Here is a 24,058-nt window from a genome sequence, read left to right as displayed (position 1 = left end):
TAATTCCCACATAAATTATAGTCTACCCTCCATATCCAGGGTTCCTCTACATCTAGGGTCAACCAACCACCGACTGTGTAGTACTGTAGTATTTACTACTGAAAACTATTTTTGTATTAAGTGGACCCCATACAGTTCAAATCCATATTGTTCAAGGGTTAATTGTACTAGCAACATTCTATTTCTTAAGATTAGCAGTGGATACACATTCTATTTCTTAAGATTAGCAGTGGAATAACCTTTTTATTGTTAATCTTTATGCCTTAAAATACATAAGTGCTCTTTTTTATGTTGTCAATATTTAGTCCAAATATTTTATTAAGCTATTTTTAAATAGCCTAAAAGGAAATACCCCATGTTGTTAACTATAATTGCATTTGAATAATGCAACTATGGGTATTTTTATTTTCCCACCTTTTCTGATACTTTAATTTTTTTTTCCTGAAACTGTATTAAACTTATAATAAAAATATAATGATGAACACACTTAATACAAAAAAAGAAGCATATGGTTTCACAACATGATAAATCTCTTTGCATACAATACCAAGCTCAGATAATCCTATTATCTAGAATCTTGTCTTTTATTTATAAATAGACAAATTTCTAAAATACTATAGAGTGGGAAGGCTCCTTTGTGTTCTGTTTTTTCTGAGTAAAAACATAATATCAAGTTTCCAATGAATTAAGGAAGCTTTATTACTCTTTGGAACTTATGAAGGTTTTTAAACTGAATTACTTCAGTTTCTTGATTATATTTAATGACAAATTAATTAGAGATCTGGGACTGATAAAATTATGACTGCTGAGAATTAAACTTGTTTCAAACAGTCTGTGACAAAGATGAGATTGATTTAATTTTGACTTAATATGTTTATAGAAAGAAAATGTTAGAATAGGCCCATTGGTAAGAGAAGCACTGACACTGGTAGGCTTTTAGATAGAGAATTTGCTTAGGTTTCAAAGCATTTTTAATAACTAGTTGAATAATCAAATCCTAAAGAGAAAAAGACTTTTTTTAATGCTGAATTCAAATTACTATAGAAATTACAGTTTGCAAAATCATGTAAGGGAGACAATGAGATTTTAAAAATCTCATTGGAAGCTGCTTCAGTTTTTCTAACATAAAAAAGAAAGCTAACTTATGCTTAAGGGTGAATACTGTTTCCTATTTGAAAAGTATAGCTTTGCCTGCAATTTTTATTTTAAGTGGCCTAAATTGTTTTTAGTTCTCTTTTAATTTCCAGCCATATTTATTGAGGTATAATCATATACAGTGAAATGCACAGATATTAAATGTATAGTTCAATCCAATTTAACAAATGAATACACCTGAGTAACCCAAACACCTATAAAGATATAGACTACTACCATCACCCCAGAACTTTCCCTTGTGCCTATACCCTATCAACTTATAACCCCATGCAACCACTTCCCTGATATCTATTACCATTGACTGGATTTGATTTTTCAAGAATTATGTAGTATTCACTCTTTTGTGTCTGGCTCTTTTTTTTTTTTTTGCAGTACGCGGGCCTCTCACTCAGCAGTGGCCTCTCAGGTTGCGGAGCACAGGCTCTGGACGCACAGGCTCAGCGGCCATGGCTCACGGGCCTAGCCACTCCACGGCATGTGGGATCTTCCCGGACCGGGGCACGAACCCGAGTCCCCTGCATCGGCAGGCAGACTCTCAACCACTGCGCCACCAGGGAAGCCCTGTCTGGCTTCTTTTGTTCAGCATGTTTTAAAAATTGTTTCATGCTTTTTGTTCTATTGTATGCCACAATCTGTTTATCCATTTTCCTGTTGATGGCCACCTGGGTTGTTTCCAGATTTTAGCTATTACAAATAAAGCTGCTATGAATATTTTTGTATAAGGCATTGGTGAACAATATGTTTTAAATTCTTTTGGATTAAATACTTAGGTGTGGGACTGCTGGATTATAAAGTAAATATATGTTGCTTTTTTCTTTAACTGCCAAAGCATTCTCCAAAGTAGTTATTCCACATTATACTCCCACCATGAATGTATGAGAGTTTTGGTTGATTCACTCCTTGCCAACTTTCGTATGGTCAGCCACCTTCATTTTAGCCATTCTAGTGGGTGTGTAGTGGACTATAATGTTCTCTTCTTGAATATACTTGTCTGATCTTGATTGATATCAGGGAAATCTGGCCTCATAAAACAAGCTGGGAAGCATTTCCTCTTTCTGTATTTTCTGAAACTTTGGGAAGCTTTATATGATGGTTTTGAGTTCTTTACCAGATATAAGTCTATCAAGATTTTCTTCAAATTGTCATGTTAATTTTTGTAATTTGTATCTACATTGAATTTGCCTATTTCATCTAAGTTTTAACTTATTGGCGTAAGATTGTTTATAATATCCCTTTAATATCTGTAGAATTTGTAATGATATCCCATCTATCATTCCTAGTATTGGCTATTTGTGCTTTATCTCTTTCTTGATCAGTTCTGTTAGATATTTAACAATTTTATTAATATTTTCAAAGAACAAAATTTTGACATCATTCATTTTTTGGTTTTTGTCCATTTTCCATTTCACTGATTTTAACTCCTGTTTTATTAGATCATTCCTTTTACTTATATTTGGCTTAATTTGCTCTGATTTTTCAAGCTTCATAAGTTAGAAACCTAGGTCATTTAATCTATATCTTTTTTTCCTAATATAAGCTTATATTGAAACTTATATTATAAAAATATAAAAAATTAAGAAAAAAATGTAAGCTTATAATATAAAAAATATATTTTACAAGTTTATATTTTTTTCTAGTATAAGCATTTATATTTGAAATATAAATTTACCTCTAGGCACAGCTTTAGCTGCATGCCACACATTTTGAAATGCTGTGTTTTAATTGTTATTAGGGCCTAAATATTTTTAATTTCTCTTGTGCTTTCTTCCTTGGTCCATGAGTTGTTTAGAAATGTGTTGTTTATTTTCCAAATATTTAGGGATTTTCTAGGCATCTTAATGTTATTAATTTCTAATTTAATTCTAGTGTGAAATAACAAATGTTGGTGAGGATATGGAGAAAAGGGAACCCTTGAAATGTTGATGGAAATATAAATTGGTGTAGCCACTATGGAAATTAGTATGGAGGTTCCTCAAAAAACTAACAATAGAACTACCATATAATCCAGCAATTCCACTCCTGGGTATATATCTGAAATAAATGAAAACACTAATTCAAAAAGATACATGCACCCCAATGTTCATAGAAGCATTATTTACAGTAGCCAAATTATGGAAGCAACTAAGTGTCCAACAACAGATGAATGGATAAAGAATATGTGGTATATATACACAATGGAATATTACCCAGCCATAAAAAGTTATATTTGGCCATTTGAAACAACATGGATGGATCTAGAAGGTGTTATGCTAAGTGAAATAAGTCAGAAAGAGAAAGTCAAATACTGTACCTTATCACTAATATGTGGAATCTAAAAATGAACAAACAAATGAATATAACAAAAGGTAAACAAATTTACAAATATAGCAAACAAACTAGTGGTTACCAGTGGGGAGCGGGACAGGGAGAAGGGTAAAATAGGGTAGGAGATTAAGAGATGCAGACTACTATGTGTAAAATAAATGAGCAAAAACGATATATGATACAGTACAGGGAAATACAGTTATTATTTTGTAATAACTTTAAATGGAGTATAATCTATAAAAATATTGAACCACTATATTGTACACCTGAAACTAATACAATATTGTAAATCAACTATACTTCAATTTAGAAAAATACTATTGTGGTCAGAAAACATAATCCAAAGATTTCAACCTTTGGAATTTATTGAGACTTGTTTTATGGCCCAATATACAGTCTACCTTGATAAATTTGCCACGTGTAATTGAGAAGAATTTATATTCTCTTGTTTTGGGTGGTACTGGTTTGAAAGGGACAATTAGATCAAGTTAGTTGATCCAGTTTTTCCAGTCTTCTATATCTTTACCGATTTTTATTGTCTACTTGCTCTATCATTTACTGAGGTGCTAAAATCTCCCAGTAGGTTTGTCTATTTCATACTAATAACTTCAAGCATTTAAGAGCTTTATTAGATGCATACATATTGTTTTCTGTTTTATTATTATGAAATGTCCCTCTTCCATCTGTGAATATCCTTTGTCTTGAAGAGTCTGATATTTTAAAGAGTCTCACTCTGATGTGTGAGAGCAAATTGTCTTTGAGTATGAGGATCTTAGGATTTCTGAAACATCACACTAGCCTTTACTCAGATTTTCAAAATGTGTTAAAAAAGCCCAGCCATTTTCTTCTTACTCACTTGTGGGATCTTCCTCTTCCTCCAGCTGTTCCACCAAGAATGGAGCATGTGTGGATCTCCTCTCTCACTTTCTGAATTGTAGTTTATTAGGTTTCTTTGCATCCCCAGCTCTCTTCTGTGCTCCTCAAAAACAAAACAAAACTATGAATTTGTACATTATCCAGATTGTTCTTGTTGTTTAGGTAGGAATAATGCTTTCTTGTGACTTTCTATAGCCTACACCATAACTGGATGCAAAAGGGCCAACACAAGCATTTAAATAACATAAGACTCTCTCTCTTAAATCCTATACAATATTAAGTTCTTCAGATTAGTTTGTTACTTCTCCTTTCCCCAAGCAGGACCATGATTACATTAACCTAGACTTGATAGCAGGGGTCCTCAATCTTTTCTTGATGATGTTACTTTCAATATAATAGAAGTTTCATGTACTATAACAGAGATTATATCTAATATAAGTGAATCTTACCCTAAGCAAGTGCCTCAACTATGGAGTCTCCTCTCATTGGTGCCTCTCCACCATCCTTCTTTGTCACCAAGGCTCTCTCCTCTAATCTTGCTTGTTCTCATGTGCACTCTGTACACTGCTGAGAGATAATTCCTAAAACACAGAAGTGGTCCTGTAGCCAGTTTTGAAGCCCTTCAATGGTTCCCCACAGCACAGATTACAATGCTTCTTATGATCTGGCCCTGCATCAAATCTACTGCCTCTTCATTTTAGATCACAAGATATGTGATTTTAGTTTCATCCAACAACCCTCTGTTTTGAACTCTATTTAGTGACAGTAAAGTTAATCTAGCCAATCTGGGGTAAATCCAGTGAAGCCATGGTTTTCTTCTTCCCTCTTTTCTCCCCTAGATTGGGCCTCTCATTCTTTAGTGTTTGGGTCCATCTTGGAACATTGTAGTTATCACCACTCTTCTACACTGGCAAATCCTGTGATGTCTGAGTGCTCATGAACCCACAGTGTGAAACAGTTGTGGGTTTCACAGTGTATCTGCTGCTGTGCCTTCTCCATCTTTTGATGCCCCAAACCACAAATCCACAGGTTCTCAGTGTCATATTCACAAGAAAGTCTTTTGGCTAGTTCCCTCTCCTAGCTGAGTTTTTTGAGGAATCCATAAGTCTTCCTAAGATTCTTTTGTCTATTTATTGTATTTAGACATTTCTAATGTATTCTCCAGTGCTATGATGATATGAAGAATTCTTCAGGGCTTGTCACCTTCCCAGGAAACCCAAAAGGGCAGCAGGTTACAGGACTCTTTAACTGAGAATTTCAAATTTATACCGGGTAATCTGCTCTCCCTTAGGATTCAGAGAATCTTTATCTTAGATGGGAGTGATAAAAAACGAAATCCTCCTAATCACATATTCTTCCAAACATCTCTGCCTTACTCTTTTGAAACTCAAAAGCGAAGACATCTTTGTTCTCTGATTCTACTGGGGCAACTCCCATTGAGGACAATAAGTCACCTGCCTCATGATTTAAATGCTGAAAAGGGTAATAGAAAGTAGAAATAGCAAGAATAGAGATAGCATTCTCTGCGATACTCCTGAACAGTCGTTTAATGGTGGTGTTATTGAGCCTCTATCAGTAGAGCATATACTTGGGGAGGTTTTCTTATTGTGGCCACACAGTTGTGTTAATTATTCACCAGTCTCCCTCATCCTGCACCTCTGATTAGTAATACACATCAGAAAGACAGTGGCTAAGAGATAGGGACTACCATGCACAGCTAAGAGAACTGATTCAGTATATAGAAGTCTCCTAAAAACTCAAATTACAAGCCAAAAGTCTCTCAGAGTGAGGAAAATTATAAAAATTACTGGCTGTCCTACTACACTGCAAAGAGATGAATGCCAGCTTTTCCTGAGCTTGCTTCTTTATGTTGCATTTGTGGCATAAACTAAAATCATGGGTTTGGTAGGGATCTAAAGATTACTTTTAGGTATGTCCAAAAAGGAGAGAAGTCTTTCTTTCGAAAGCTTAAAGTAGATTCCACAACCCTCCATGGTAAATTTGTTCAACATTTCTCTAACAGGAAACATATTCCTTTAAAAAAAAATCATGTAGTTGCTAAAGAACAGTTTTGACCATTATTTTCTAAACACATAGGAAACAGTGATCAGCATGGTTTGTGGGAAAAACCTTACTATATCTGTAGGTCATTCCTGGAGTTTTCAAAGAGGCTGGTATAGTAAAACAAAATAATGATAAAAACAATGCAATAGATATTTTAAATATTTTAATATTTGTAAAGCTAAATATTGGAGGTTTATGTTGTAAAACTGACCACTTAGGAGAAAAGACTAGAAGAACATGGAGAAATCTCCTTCATTATTAAAACATTTGTTAACTGTGTAATAATATGTGAAAGGTATTATACTAGTTGCTGTGCAAAAAGTTCAGAGATCATTGTTGTATGTATCTGTTAGGTTTTGTTGTATAGCAAAATACTCTTAAATCAGTGACTTAAAAGAGCAAACATTTATTAGTTCGTAAAGTCCTGAGGGTTGAATGGGTGGTTCTTCTGGTGACAGCCAGGTCACGGCTCACTCATGTTTGGTGCTTGGCAGTCTGGTTGGTCTGGGGGCCTCAGTTATATGTGTGGCAGTTGTCTCAATGCAGGCTAGGGGGGTGGCCCCAGCCTCTTATCACCCAGCAAGCTAGCCTGGGCTCATGCACTTGGTGGGAAAAGGATTTCCAGCATCATGATATGCCATGCCCCAGTGACAAGACTACTCAAGCCTCCCTGTGCATGTTTGCTAATAGTCCATTGGCCAAAGCCAGTCACATACCTAGATTTAAACCTCTCACAGAGGTGTAAATTATATATTCTTGTTGTAAAAAGGCTGAAATTCTAACTAGGGTTCAGATAAATACTCAGATTCAGTATTGGGTATCTCTTTGGGTCCCAACAGTGGAGTGATAGAGTATAACTCAGTGATAAGGGGTGTGCAGAGAGAGATTAGATAAATTTGTGGCCATGAATCTCCTTCATCGTGCATCTTTTTTTATAGTTATCACGAGGCAATAATTCCAGCTGTATCTGAGTTGGAAAGAAGGTCAAAAGCACCTACAGATTTTACACATCTGTATCATTTTTTGGCTTTGCTACTGAACAGAAAGTGTACAAATCCAAAGTCAATGCATTAGCTCAAAATGAAGACAATTTTGTAACTAATACCTGGAATGTATTAATTTTAGTAACTAGTTTTAGTAACTAGTTACAAAATTAGTTTTGTAATAATAACTAATGTCTGGAAATAGAACAAAAGCAGTACCCCAATAGTCCCATTTGTCTCTTCTCCCAACACCGTCCCACTCTCCTCCCCAAAGGTAACCACTATCCTGATTAGGTCAGTTTTACTGTTTTCCTATTTCATATAGTTGGGATCATATAGCATGTGTTCCTCTGAGTTCTTTCGTCAGCATTTATGTTCTTTACATTTATCCATGTTGTTGAACACAGCTGTGGTTTTATCATTTTCATTTCTGTATAGCATTCCACTGCATGAATACGCCACAAGTTTATTTATCCATTCTACTGTTGATGAATGTTGGGCTGTTTCCAATTATTGGCTATTATGAATAATGATATTATGAATATTCTTGTACTCGTCTTTTGGTGCATATTTGTACACAGTTCTGTTGAGAAGAAAGGAGATTGAAATGTTTGTAGTGTTCTTACTGTTCAAGTACCTAAGTACGTAACATGTAGTGTTTTGGGGTTTCTTTAACAGCTTTACTGAGGTATAATTGACAAAATTGTAAGACATTTAAAGTGTACAAAGTGATGATTTGATATACATTTACACTGTGTAAGAATATCCCCCCATTGAGTTATCTCTTACCTCACATATTTATCATTTTTGTTTGTTTGGTTGGTTGGGTTTTTTTGGTGAGAACATTTAAGTTCTGTTCTCTTAGCAAATTTTATTTATATAATACAATGTTATCAACTATAGTCACCATGTTGTACATTAGGTTCTTAGACCTTATTCATCTTATAATTGAAGTTTGTACCCTTTCACCACCCTCCCACTATTCAACATGCAGTATTCCACTGCCCTGTTGAGCAATTAGGAGTGAAATTACTGGCTCACAGGGAGCACCTATGCTCAAATTTAGCTGATATTGTCAAACAATTTTCAAAAACTGACTTTACTCATTTACACTCCCATCACTTCTGTACTTTTTTTCCCTTTAACACACTTTTATGCATACATCTTTATCTTTCTTATTTTTTTTTTGCGGTACGTGGGCCTCTCACTGTTGCGGACCACAGGCTCTGGACACACAGGCTCAGCGGCCATGGCTCACGGGCCCAGCCGCTCCGCAGCATGTGGGATCTTCTCGGACCGGAGCACGAACTCGCATCCCCTGCATCGGCAGGCGGACTCTCAACCACTGTGCCACCAGGGAAGCCCTATCTTCATTTTGGTGTCCTAGGTTTGAAGCTAATGCATTCTTACCTTCTATTTTCTCTTGCTCTACTACAAAATACTTACATTTGGACTCCAATTAGGTTAACAATAATTGGTCCTGCATTTAAAATTTCATAAAACCCAGAGGATCCCAAAGTGTATCAAATCATTCTGCCTAGCAATAAACCAAAATAATCTGTTTGCCCATTCACTCATCAAATGCTTATTGACTACCTATAAGAGATAGATTTGAACCTGGGGACACAGAGGAATGTAAAATTGAATGTCTGACCTCCAAGGAGTGTCTACAGTAGTAGAAGACTCTTTTTCATTAGTACTGCTTGTTCCTCTCCAGTGCCTCCCGTCTCTCCTATCGATTCTCCAATACTTGCCTCCAGCCTAGGCAAGAAATGCAGCGTCTTTCATTAACCACAAACCCAACTTTTCCTCCTCTCTCTTTTCCCTCTTTAGACAACTATAATTAAGAATTTTGTTTCTTCCTTTTTGGACAGAAAATAATATTAAGGACATAAGGAAAATTGTTCTCAAAACTTGAGGAATGGCAATATTTACTTTCTGCGTTTTTTCTATATTTTGAGGAAGCATCTCTGTGTATCATGGGGTTTTCAGGCTGCATTTATATTCTGTAAGAAGATTGCAAATGTTCGAAGTCTTCTTACTGTTCAGTATTTCATATTGTAAAATGATCCGGAGAATACATTAGTTGTAAAGGTAATGAGCTCGAGTATCTTTGTGGTTTAAAGGAGGCATTACAGCTCCCAAAATAGCTGCAGTTAGTCTTTTTCACTGGTAATATGAAACCAATTTTTGTTTGTGAACTGAATTGTTACATCTGTGCAATACATTTCAAAGCCCAGGAAGAGTGCTGTAGGAAAAGTGAGGTTGTTATAAAAATAGAGCACTAGTAATAAAATTAACCTCATTTAAAATCACTCATGTAGATATTTCCGTGAAGTATTAAGAGCCACCCAAAGGTCCTTTTTTACGTTTTTCACAGGTTATCTTTATGGAGTATATATTTATTTTCCTCTATACTCAAAAGGAAAGGCTACACGCAGAAGTATGTAAGCAAAAGTATAGTGTGGTGGGGAGAGCTGTCCTTGTCACCCAAAACTGCCAAACAACAGGAATCACCCTGAATTAATACAGATGCTTTTAGTGCAAGTGGTACAAATCCAAATCAAAGTAGCTTGAATAGAAAAGCGAAGTCATTGGCTCATATAACTTGGAAGTCTAGCGCCAGCCACACTTAAATTTATTTAGGAACTCAAAATTGTTAGGGCTCCTCCTCTGTCTGGGCACTGCTTGCTTTTGAGTTGCACTCATCCTCTGTGCTGCAGATTGGCTTTTTCCATGTGGCCGTGGATGCTCTAGCTTCAATAAACACCTTCCTTGCTCTGTGTGCCCTTACATATGGCCCTGTGTTTCACGTTCCAAACTGAAAAACTACTGGAGAAGCTCTGAGTGGCCCAGCTTAGGTCACATGCTCACTCGTGAACCAATGGCATTGCCCAGGGGGATCAGGTACTTTGTATGGCTAGGCCAGGGAGTTCTTTCTTTGGCAGGTTTACCAGAATTATCTGATCAGAGAGAAGGAATAATCCTCATACAAAAACAGCGAATGTTCAGTACAGCCCTCATAAGGCTTTTATGACCATATATCGGTCGTAAAAACAGTGTTACAGGGCCTTCCCTGGTGGCGCAGTGGTTACTAATCTGCCTGCCAATGCAGGGCACACAGGTTCGAGCCCTGGTCCGGGAAGATCCCACATGCCGCAGAGCAACTAAGCCCCTGCGCCACATCTACTGAGCCTGCACTCTAGAGCCCGCGAGCCACAACTACTGAGCCCACGTGCTACAACTACTGAAGCCTGTGTGCCTAGAGCCCGTGCTCCACAATAAGAGAAGCCACTGCAATGAGAAGCCTGCGCACCGCAACGAAGAGTAGCCCCCGCTCACCACAACTAGAGAAAGCCCACACGCAGCAACGAAGACCCAACACAGCCAAAAATAAAATAAATTAAATTAAATTATATTTTTAAAAAAGTGTTAGAGAAGGGTAGCTCTCTGGTTAAGCAAAACGGGTGCTATATAAAGTATGGGACTCATAAGGACTCCTAATTCATACCAGATACTGTTCCAGGATTTTTTCTAGGAGGGAAACCGACTCACAGGAGATTCAATCCCATTTGCCCAATCATTTAGGTCTTGTAATGCACGAAATTACTGATTAAATGACTAGTTAATTCACTTTAACAACCATTTGACTGTCACTGAAGTGTATGATCAAAAATTAAGGTATTTGGATATTGGATAATCTAATTCTCTAATATGGGATTAAAAATAATAGTCACAGCTGGTTGTTTTCCATTCCTAAAATGTGTTGGTTATAATAAACAGCTATGACAAGAAACCAGAACCTATATGAGACAATCACTTGAACAGGCTAATCATGCTTCCATTTGCAGAAAATCTACCTTTTAAAATGTCAACCAGAATGTGTTCTGTTCTCTATTAAATGGTGAGTTCCTCATTTAAAACAAATCTCGCCCTCACAAAAACAAGAGGGCTGTATAAGTAGACACAGCTTTATATGAGTGGAAGACAGTGCAGTTCCCACAATAAACACTATCATTGTGATCCACTGAAGGGTATTTCCTAAGTGCTACATCTATGGCGGTGGTCATCAACTAGAGATGATTTTGCCTCCAAGGGCCTATTTGGTAATGTCTGGAGACATTTTTCATTTTCAGGACTGGGAGGCTGGTACTACTGGCATCTAATAGGTAAGGCCAGGGATGCTGCTAAACATTCTACGATGTACAGGACAGGCCCCCAAACCAAAGAATTAACTAATCCAAAATATCAATAGTGCTGAGGTTGAGAAACTCTGGTCAATAGCAAGGTACAGACAGAAAGGCAATGTTTAAGACAAAACTCCTGCCACTGACAAATGTATAATCTACTTAGGCGGGTTAAGACAAAAAATAAAAACGATCTCATTGTGCTAATTACAAGGTGTTTACTATGTGTGCCTTGAAATGCATCAAGCGCTATAGAAGGAAAAGCCATTGTTGGGTTCTACAGCAGAGCAACCGTCAAGTTAGTAGCAAGGTGGATGTGTGTTGAATCTTGAAAGATTTGGATGGGCATACAGAAAAGGATATTTTAGGAGGAGGGTAGGAGGGAGGCAGAAATCCAGAGAGGAGAAAGGGTAGTATCTTTCCAGGGCAGTAAATAACCAGCTCAGCTATAGCAGTGTTTGTGCGACAGGGTAACCTTAAGAAAAAACTGATTTCACCTGTCATGTGTGATCACGTGGGGGATAGAGTTCTGGCTTTGCCATGTCTTAGCTGGGCAGGCATGAGCGTGTGAGCTGTAAAACTGGGATAGCTCTTACCTTTTAGTTGTCGTTGTAAAAATTAGGTACTCTAAAATGTGCCATATAGTAGTGCTCAGAGGATGGTCAGCTGCTAGAACCAACATTAAGAAAGACAAATGGAACTTGAACTTTAAAAAAATGCTAGAGAGTGTTCTTGTCCCCACGGTGATCCACAGCCACACCACGCCTCTGCAGGAGGCCCTCCAACACTAGCAGATACACCAGAAATACATCTACACGTGGGACAACTCCTACAGAACACCTACTGAACCCTGGCAGAAGACCTCAGACCTCCCAAAAGGCAAGAAACTCCCCACGTACCTGGGTAGGGCAAAAGAAAAAAGAAAAAACAGAGACAAAAGGATAGGGACGGGGCCTGCACCAGTGGGAGGGAGCTGTGAAGGAGAAAAGGTTTCCACACATTAGGAAGCCCCTTCGCGCGCGGAGACTGCGGGTGGCAGAGGGGGAAAGCTTCGGAGCTGCGGAGGAGAGCGCAGCCACAGGGGTGCGGGGGGCAAAGCGGAGAGATTCTCGCACAGAGGATCAGCGCCGACCGGCACTCACCTGCCCGAGAGGCTTGTCTGCTCACCCGCCGGGGCGGGCGGGGCTGGGAGTTGAGGCTGAGGCTTCTGTCGGAGCGCCGGGAGAGGACTGGGGTTGACGGCGTGAACACAAGTCTTCAGGGGGTTAGTGCGCCACGGCTGGCCGGGAGGGAGTCCGGGGAAAAGTCTGGAGCTGCCGAAGAGGCAAGATACTTTTCCTTCCCTCTTTGTTTCCTGGTGCACAAGGATAGGGGGTTAAGAGCGCTGCTTAAAGGAGCTCCAGAGACAGGCGCGAGCCGCGGCTAAAAGCACGGACCCCAGAGATGGGCATGAGACACTAAGGCTGCTGCTGCCGCCACCAAGAAACCTGTGTGCGAGCACAGGTTACCATCCACAACCCCCTTCCGGGGAGCCTGTCCAGCCTGCCACTGCCAGGGTCCCAGGATCCAGGGACAACTTACCCAGGAGAACGCACGGCGCGCCTCAGGCTCGTGCAACGTCACGGCGGCCTCTGCCGCCGCAGGCTCGCCCTGCACTCCGTGCCCCGCCCTCTCCCCGGCCTGAGTGAGCCAGAGCCCCCGAATCAGCGACTCCTTTAACCGCGTCCTGTCTGAGCGAAGAACAGACGCCCTCCAGCGACCTACACGCAGAGGCGGGGCCAAATCCAAAGCTGAGCCCCTGGGAGCTGTGAGAACAAAGAAGAGAAAGGGAAATCTCTCCCAGCAGCCTCAGAAGCAGCGGATTAAAGCTCCACAATCAACTTGATGTCTGTGGAATACATGAATAGACAACCAATCATCGCAAATTGAGGAGGTGGGCTTTGAGAGTAAGATTTATGCTGTATACCTTTGCTTCCACCATTTGTCCTAGGGTTCTATCCGTCCGTTTTTTGGTTTTTGTTTTTCAATTTTTTTCTTTTATTTCTTAATAATTATTTTTTTATTTTAATAACTTTATTATATTTTATCTTACTTTATTTTATTTTACTTTACCTTCTTTCTTTCTTTCTTTTTTCCTTCCTTCCCTCCTTCCTTCCTTCCTTCCTCCTTCCCTCCCTCCCTCTTTTCTTTCTTTCTTTCTTTCTTTCTTTCTTTCTTCTTCTACTAATTCTTTCTTTCTACTTTTTCTCCCTCTTATTCTGAGCCGTGTGGATGAAAGGCTCTTGGTGCTGCAGCCGGAATTCAGTGCTGTGCCTCTGAGGTGGGAGAGCCAACTTCAGGACACTGGTCCACAAGAGACCTCCCAGCTCCATGTAATATCAAATGGCGAAAATCTCCCAGAGATCTCCATCTCAACACCAGCACCCAGCAACGACCAGCAAGCTACAGTGCTGGACATCCTATGCCAAACAACTAGCAACACAGGAACACAACCCCACCCATTAGCAGAGAGGCTGCCTAAAATCATAATAAGTCCACAGACACCCCAAAACACACCACCAGACATGGACCTGCCCACCAGAAAGACAAGATCCAGCCTCATCCACCAGAACACAGGCACTAGTCCCCTCCACCAGGAAGCCTACACAACCCACTGAACCAACCTTAGCCACTGCAGACAGACACAAAAAACAACGGGAACTACGAGCCTGCAGCCTGCAAAAAGGAGACCCCAAACACAATAAGAGAAGCAAAATGAGAAGACAGAAAAAAACACAGCAGATGAAGGAGCAAGATAAAAACCCACCAGACCTAACAAATGAAGAGGAAGTAGGCAGTCTACCTGAAAAAGAATTCAGAATAATGATAGTAAAGATGATCCAAAATCTTGGAAATAGAATGGACAAAATGCAAGAAACATTTAAAAAGGGCCTAGAAGAACTAAAGATGAAATAAACAACGATGAACAACACAATGAATGAAATGAAAAATACTCTAGAAGGGATCAATAGCCGAATAACTGAGGCAGAAGAACGGATAAGTGACCTGGAAGATAAAATAGTGGAAATAACTACTGCAGAGCAGAATAAAGAAAAAAGAATGAAAATAACTGAGGACAGTCTCAGAGACCTCTGGGACAACATTAAATGCACCAACATTCGAATTATAGGGGTTCCAGAAGAAGAAGAGAAAAAGAAAGGGACTGAGAAGACATTTGAAGAGATTATAGTTGAAAACTTCCCTAATATGGGAAGGGAAATAGTTAATCAAGTCCAGGAAGCACAGAGAGTCCCATACAGGATAAATCCAAGGAGAAATATGCCAAGACACATATTAATCAAACTGTCAAAAATTAAATACAAAGAAAACATGTTAAAAGCAGCAAGGGAATAACAACAAATAACACACAAGGGAATACCCCTAAGGTTAACAGCTGATCTTTCAGCAGAAACTCTGCAAGCCAGAAGGGACTGGCAGGACATATCTAAAGTGATGAAGGAGAAAAACCTACAACCAAGATTACTCTACCCAGCAAGGATCACATTCAGATTTGATGGAGAAATTAAAACCTTTACAGACAAGCAAAACCTGAGAGAGTTCAGCACCACCAAACCAGCTTTACAACAACTGCTAAAGGAACTTCTCTAGGCAAGAAGCACAACAGAAGGAAAAGACCTACAATAACGAACCCAAAACAATTAAGAAAATGGAAATAGGAACATACATATCGATAATTACCTTAAATGTAAATGGACTAAATGCTCCCACCAAAAGACACCGATTGGCTGAATGAATACAAAAACAAGACCCATATATATGCTGTCTACAAGAGACCCACTTCAGACCAAGAGACACATACAGACTGAAAGTAAGGGGATGGAAAAAGATATTTCATGCAAACGGAAACCAAAAGAAAGCTGGAGTAGCAATTCTCATATCAGACAAAATAGACTTTAAAATAAAGACTATTAGAAGAGGCAAAGAAGGACACTACATAATGATCAAGGGATCGATCCAAGAAGAAGATATAACAATTGTAAATATTTATGCACCCAACATAGGAGCACCTCAATACATAAGGCAAATACAGCCATAAAAGGGGAAATCGACAGTAACACAATCATAGTAGGGGACTTTAACACCCCACTTTCACCAATGGACAAATCATCCAAAATGAAAATAAATAAGGAAACACAAGCTTTAAATGATACATTAAACAAGATGGACTTAATTGATATTTAGAGGACATTCCATCCAAAAACAACAGAATACACATTTTTCTCAAGTGCTCATGGAACATTCTCCAGGATAGATCATATATTGGGTCAAAAGTTAAGCCTTGGTAAATTTAAGAAAATTGAAATTGTTTCAAGTATCTTTTCCGACCACAACGCTATGAGACTAGATATCAATTACAGGAAAAGATCTGTAAAAAATACAAACACATGGAGGATAAACAATACACTACTTAATAATGAAGTGAACACTGATGAAATCAAAGAGGAAATCAAAAATATGTAGAAACAAATGACAATGGAGACACGACGACCCAAAATCTATGGGATACAGCAAAAGCAGTTCTAAGAGGGAAGTTTATAGCAACACAATCCTACCTTAAGAAACAGGAAACATCTCGAGTAAACAACCTAGCCTTGCACCTAAAGCAATTAGAGATAGAAGAACAAAGAAACCCCAAAGTTAGCAGAGGCAAGAAATCATAAAAATCAGATCAGAAATAAATGAAAAAGAAATGAAGGAAACAATAGCAAAGATCAATAAAACTAAAAGCTGGTTCTTTGAAAGGATAAACAAAATTGATAAACCATTAGCCAGACTCATCAAGAAAATAAGGGAGAAGACTCAAATCAATAGAATTAGAAATGAAAACGGAGAAGTAACAACTGACACTGCAGAAATACAAAAGATCATGAGAGATTACTACAAGCAACTCTATGCCAATAAAATGGACAACCTGGAAGAAATGGACAAATTCTTAGAAATGCACAACCTGCCAAGACTGAATCAGGAAGAAATAGAAAATAGGAACAGACCAATCACAAGCACTGAAAGTGAAACTGTGATTAAAAATCTTCCAATAAACAAAAGCCCAGGACCAGATAGCTTCACAGGCGAATTCTATCAAACATTTAGAGAAGAGCTAACACCTATCCTTCTCAAACTCTTCCAAAATATAGCAGAGGGAGAAACACTCCCAAACTCATTCTACGAGGCCACCATCACCCTGATACCAAAACCAGACAAGGATGTCACAAAGAAAGAAAACTACAGGCCAATATCACTGATGAACATAGATGCAAAAATCCGCAACAAAATACTGGCAAACAGAATCCAACAGCACTTTAAAAGGATCATACACCATGATCAAGTGGGGTTTATTCCAGGAATGCAAGGATTCTTCAATATACGCAAAACAATGTGATACACCATATTAACAAATTGAAGGAGAAAAACCATACGATCATCTCAATAGATGCAGAGAAAGCTTTCAACAAAATTCAACACCCATTTATGATAAAAGCCCTGCAGAAAGTAGGCATAGGGGGAACTTTCCTCAACATAATAAAGGCCATATATGACAAACCCACAGCCAACATCGTCCTCAATGGTGAAAAACTGAAAGCATTTCCACTAAGATCAGGAACAAGACAAGGTTGCCCACTCTCACCACTCTTATTCAACATAGTTTTGGAAGTTTTAGCCACAGCAATCAGGGAAGAAAAGGAAATAAAAGGAATCCAAATCGGAAAAGAAGAAGTAAAGCTGTCACTGTTTGCAGATGACATGATAGTATACATAGAGAATCCTAAAGATGATACCAGAAAACTACTAGATCTAATCAATGAATTTGCTAAAGTAGCAGGATACAAAATTAATGCACAGAAATCTCTGGCATTCCTATACACTAATGATGGAAAATCTGAAAATGAAATCAAGAAAACACTCCCATTTACCATTGCAACAAAAAGAATAAAATATCTAGGAATAAACCTACTTATGGAGACAAAAGACCTGTATGCAGAAAATTATAAGACACTGATGAAAGAAATTAAAGATGATACAAATAGATGGAGAGATATACCATCTTCTTGGATTGGAAGAATCAACATTCTGAAAATGACTCTACTACCCAAAGCAATCTACAGATTCAATGCAATCCCTATCAAACTACCACTGCTATTTTTCACAGGACTAGAACAAAAAATTTCACAATTTGTATGGAAACACAAAAGACCCCGAAGAGCCAAAGCAATCTCGAGAAAGAAAAACGGAGCTGGAGGAGTCAGGCTTCCTGACTTCAGACTATACCACAAAGCTACAGTAATCAAGACAGTATGGTACTGGCACAAAAACAGAAAGATAGATCAATGGAACAGGATAGAAAGCCCGAGATAAACCCACGCACATATGGTCACCTTATCTTTGATAAAGGAGGCAGGAATGTACAGTGGAGAAAGGACAGCCTCTTCAATAAGTGGTGCTGGGAAAACTGGACAGGTACATGTAAAAGTATGAGATTAGATCACTCCCTAACACCACACACAAAAATAAGCTCAAAATGGATTAAAGACCTAAATGTAAGGCCAGAAACTATCAAACTCTTAGAGGAAAACATAGGCAGAACACTCTAGGACATAAATCACACCAAGATCCTTTTTGACCCACCTCCTAGAGAAATGGAAATAAAAACAAACAAATGGGACCTAATGAAACTTCAAAGCTTTTGCACAGCAAAGGAATCCATAAACAAGACCAAAAGACAACCCTCAGAATGGGAGAAAATATTTGTAAATGAAGCAAGTGACAAAGGATTAATCTCCAAAATTTATAAGCAGCTTATGCAGCTCAATAACAAAAAAAACAAACAACCCAATCCAAAAATGGGCAGAAGACCTAAATAGACATTTCTCCAAAGAAGATATACAGACTGCCAACAAACACATGAAAGAATGCTCAACTTCATTAATCATTAGAGAAATGCAAATCAAAACTACAATGAGATATCATCTCACACCAGTCAGAATGGCCATCATCAAAAAACCTAGAAACAATAAATGCTGGAGAGGGTGTGGAGAAAAGGGAACCCTATTGCACTGTTGGTGGGAATGTAAATTGATACAGCCACTGTGGAGAACAGTATGGAGGTTCCTTAAAAAACTAAAAATAGAACTACCATATGACACAGCAGTCCCACTACTGGGCATATACCCTGAGAAAACCATAATTCTAAGAGAGTCATGTACCAAAATATTCATTGCAGCTCTATTTACAATAGCCCGGAGATAGAAACAACACAAGTGTCCATCATCGGATGAATGGTAAAGAAGATGTGGCACATATATACAATGGAATATTACTCAGCCATAAAAAGAAACGAAATTGAGCTATTTGTAATGAGGTGTATAGATCTAGAGTCTGTCATACAGAGTGAAGTAAGTCAGAAAGAGAAAGACAAATACCGTATGCTAACACATATATTTGGAATTTAAGAAAAAACAATGTCATGAAGATCCTAGGGGTAAGACAGGAATAAAGACACAGACCTACTAGAGAATGGACTTGAGGATATGGGGAGGGGGAAGGGTAAGATGTGACAAAGCAAGAGAGAGGCACGGACATATATACACTACCAAACGCAAGGTAGATAGCTAGTGGGAAGCAGGTGCATAGCACAGGGAGATCAGCTCGGTGCTTTGTGACCGCCTGGAGGGGTGGGATAGGGAGGGTGGGAGGGAGGGAGACGCAAGAGGGAAGAGATATGGGACATATGTATGTGTATAACTGATTCACTAACACACCATTGTAAAGCAAGTATACTCCGATAAAGATGTAAAAAAAAAAAAAAATGCTAGTCACTGGACTTCAGTGGATAAGGACGAAAATAATGCTTTAGATTAACCTGAATCTAGGTAGATGGTATATAGGTGGTCACTGCACTGATTTTTCTGGATAGCTAACATTTTTCAAAGTATAAGTTTTTATTTTTTAAACTTGATCTTGTTTTCCCACAAAAATTTAGGCTGAAGTGAAAACAGGTCCCCTGTTTGTGTGTCCTCTTTGCTATATCCTCAGAACAGTACCTGGCACACAGTAGATGACCAATAAACTATTGTCCAAGTCCAGCCATATGTAAAAAGGGCCAAGACTATGGTGGTTTCAGAGTGGGAAGATAGGGATATTCGCAGACTTCCAAAAGCAATATTGATAGAATTTGTCAATTTGAGGATAGGGGAACAGCTCTGAACATGCAAAAGTGACAGGAGATTGGTGGAATCATTTCACAGTTAAGTTGGAAAAGATGCAGATCTGAGGAAAAATGAATTGTATTTTGGATCCATGACATTATGGGGAATAGGCCAGTGAAATGCAGAACTGAAACTTGACACAAATTTTGGAGTAATTTAGCTAGAGGGGATTGCTGAGATTAGCAAAGTAAATGAGGTTTCTCAAGAAAGATGAAGGGCCTATTTTCCCACTATTATGAGAGCAGAAACTAAAGCTAAGATCTTCTTTGTATAATAATGAAAGTGTTATTTCAAAATTAAGTGAAAGATCGTTTTTGAGGGTTTAGAGTGGAATCACAAACCAGCTACTCGAAAGCTAATTTACCTGTAGAGACTGCTTTCTTTGGACCTTCAATAAACTTTGGGCTGTTTTAAACTTACTCAAAGTCATTGTCAACATTAAACAATCAAAACCTACATACAAATTCTTATTCTTTAATCCTCTTGAAAACCAGGCAGATTTGTCAACCTCAGCCTACGGCACAATTGGGTGGAGCTGGGAACCTATTGCTGCCTTTAAATGACTCCAGTTTACCGCTGCATTTGATTGTTTCAGCTGTTTGATCCACCTGGCCCCTATAGGTGTTTGGGTTTGCAGTTCTTGGTCTAGTGGTACCATGTCAGTACACTGATAGTACAAACTGTAACGATGAGCACTTAGTGCCAGGCAATGTTTTAAGCATGCCACAGAGATCATTTACTATTTGAGGGAGTTACAATTATTAAACCATATTACAGATGAGAAAACTGAGACATAGAGGTTATAGGACCTGTCTGAAAAGTTAAAAAAAAAAGGACTGCCTGAATGAAGGTCAGCAACCAGCAAGTGGTAAAAAGTTAGACTTACATGTGCAGTTAGCCAAATAGTATTCAGTTTAAATGGTCATAAATTACTCTATATGAACCTGAGTCTTTTTCTAAAAGAAAGCCTGTGCTCTTCTGTACGTACACACAGACATGCACACCCTATGTGACTTTGGCTAGCTGAGTATCTCCGTTCTTCTTCTACCTGTGCAAATTTGGCCTAAGGTGAACTCAACAGTTTCATCCCTCCCCACAAAGCATGGTCTTGCGCAGTGAGGAGCGTGAGTCATAGTGGTAAGATGTCCACACATTTATCTCTAGAAAACATACAATGCATAGATAGGACTAACTTCAAGAAACATATGTTCTAGCTGGAGATATGTAACGTGCTCAAAAGTTTTTAAGGACATTTAAAAAGAAACATGTGGGTGGGTATAAATAGAAGTTGTGGAACATATCCAAGGCCGAAAGGCTGAGGGGACACAAGAGATCAGAATAAGGAGAGCCGGGAAAACCACGTGGAAGTGTTTCAGTTAGGGTTTGGAAGTGTGCACACGGAGATGTCCACAGGAAGGGAACAGAGGTTTCCTAAAGGTCACACCAGGCACTCTGGGTTCCCTCCTAAAATATCAGCGGGCATTGAAGTTTGCTTGACTGAAGAAACATCCAGTGGAATAAACATGGAACAGAATGAAAGAATGTGAAAGGTCAGAAAGGACATCTGACTACATTGGAAAAAGTGAGAAAAGGATTAGGAAAAAAGGATCAGGGTTCTAAAAGATCTTGATGAATGAAAGCATATAATTATAAAGTAGACATGAATTAGGGGGAAAAAAAACCCACACCAGTAGAGTCAAAATGACAGTGGAATAAACAAAGTATTAAAATCAAGAACAAAAAATTCCCTCATAAAAAAAAATTCACTCATAACTATCAGAGATAACGAAAACTTTTTTTCCCCTTTCTGACAACACATTTGGGAAATGTGAAATCAGGGGTATAAGAAGCTGGCCGCTTAAATTAAAAGAATACATGCATCTGGAAAAGAAGTACTATAATAGGAGAGAAATGATAGAGAATTACTCTTTGTCACACACTGACTCTAGAAAAATCCATTAATTTTCTGTGTAGCTATTTTAACACAATCCTTTTTTAACACTCTATCACAGATGACATATAACAGAACAATCATGAGTCAGTCAATGAACCTCAATTTTCTCCTAAGTCTTTGCTAGATGCTGGGGAAAAAGAAAACCAGTATTTGTTAAGTGCCCACTTTGTGCTATGTATTACTACAGGACTTTGACTGCTTTATTTCATTTAATCATCACTATAACTGTGTAAGGTGGGCACCATAAACTTAAAAAAAATTTTTTTGAGGTATAGTTGATTTACAGTGCTGTGTTATCTCTGCTGTACAGCAAAGTGACTCAGTTTTACACATATATATTCTTTTTTATATTCTTTTTCATTATGGTTTATCCCAGGATATTGAATATAGTTCCCTGTGGGCACAATAAACATTTTAAATTTTAAAAATGAATGTGAAGGTTGGAGAGATGAAATAATTTGCCCAAGTCCACAAAGCTGATAGGTGGCAGAGCTGGTACTCAAATATTACTCCTCTCAAGCTGGAATAAAGCTTATCTGGGTTAAAATCTGGTCCTGCTACATACCAGTTTTGTGGCCTGACCTAATTAACCTCTGGATTTCACTCTTTTCTTCTGCAATACAGGAAGACAAAACCACTTCTCAAAGGGTTATTTTGTGGAAATTAGTTTATTCATTTGTTCCTCTATCAAATGATGGACCACAGAACAAGGAAGTGAAGAAATGAGGGAGGGGGTAACATTAGAACAAAGTCAATAGCTCTAAAGTTGTGATGGAAGTAAAAAAAGGTTGCTAGAATAGCAGCATTAAAGCAGATGAGCTGGATGGGCAGGGGTCAAAGTATAGTGCTTAAAGGAGAGTTTTTAGAGGTGGTATGGATTTTGATGTCAACATGAAGGAGATGACCACAGGAGGGGGTGGCTAAGGATGTGAAAGGTAGGGATGGGGGAAGAGAACCTTGGAGGCAAGGAAGTTGCGAAACTGAAGAACAATGAGCAACGCATGCAAAGTATCTAGAACTCAGGTGATCCTTACAAAATGCTAATCCTGAAAAGTAAAAAAATTAGACATAGCAAACATATTTCTTGTCTGCATATTAAAAAGGATGAAAGTGAGAAACCTGCCTGAGTGGCAGGCAGTGGACGGGAACACATATTTGACGCTATAGAAATGCATCAAGAAGGCAAATAGTGCAATTCCCCACCCAGGCTCTTATGTATTATGTCCTGATATGACTCCCTTACACTTTAAATACTTCTGCTTGAAGGTACTTAAGTGTTCCGTTAACTGCTTTTGTAAGAGTAAATAAAATCGTGAAGAGTAAAAAAAGCTGAATTAAGTACAACAGGAAACAGTTAACAGTATGCAACAATGGTATGTTATTTTAAGAATATTAAACATCCTCCTTACAGCTTTATTTATATTATTAATTCACTTAGCAGTTCCTTTCCTGTTTTAAAATACAGGAACATATCCAATCCATGTTGAATTATCTATTATCATCTGTTGATAATGATTATCTGTTATCAGGTTATTGGGATTCCAATTAAAGAGACTTAACTATACTTATAGAGAAAAAACATAATTTTAACAGTTAAAAAATAAAAGTACAACAGGAAATGTTAACAAAACTTTCCAGGCAATATTTATTATAAATAAATATCTATGCCTCAGCAGCTCCTTCTGCCTTGGTTCTTCCCACAGCAAACACCACCTTGTGAGCTATCTTCTCTGTCCTTCCTACGTAAAATCATCCCCCCCCGCCCCCCTCCATTATCACACTCTCTTCTTCACATCATTTATTACCACTGGGTACACTTACATTTCTTGTTCATTGTCTTTCACCATTCTCTCTCCCAACTGTAAGAGTTGAGACTTTGTTTCTTTCATTGTTTTACCTCTAATTCCTAGAACAGGCTTGGGCACATAGAAGCTCATAAAAGTTACATTAAAAAAAATAATCTACTTTAATAACTCTTTAAGGTCTTAAGTACTCAATAAAGAGAATGGTTTCCCATTTTTACATTTAGAAAAGAAATTATGAACTAAGGTTAAAGTGAAGAAAATAAAATTTCTAGTCCACTGGTTTTTCCTTGATACCACCTCTAAAGATCAATGTTTAGTTAAAAAAAAAAATTAATGCTTATTTATTTCCTTTAGGGCTTACAGCCTATGTGTTCCTTAAATCCAATTTGCTGAGCTTCACAGTTCTGTGAAATGTACTATGTCTGTGTCGGTCCATTGTAATCACAACTCACCACCTTCCAACCAC

This window comes from Delphinapterus leucas, chromosome 8 (assembly GCF_059928025.1).
Source record: "Delphinapterus leucas isolate spDelLeu-1000000601 "Yukka" chromosome 8, BTC_Dleu_Yukka2, whole genome shotgun sequence".
Classification (NCBI taxonomy): Eukaryota; Metazoa; Chordata; class Mammalia; order Artiodactyla; family Monodontidae; genus Delphinapterus; species Delphinapterus leucas.
This window is presented reverse-complemented; position numbering follows the sequence as displayed.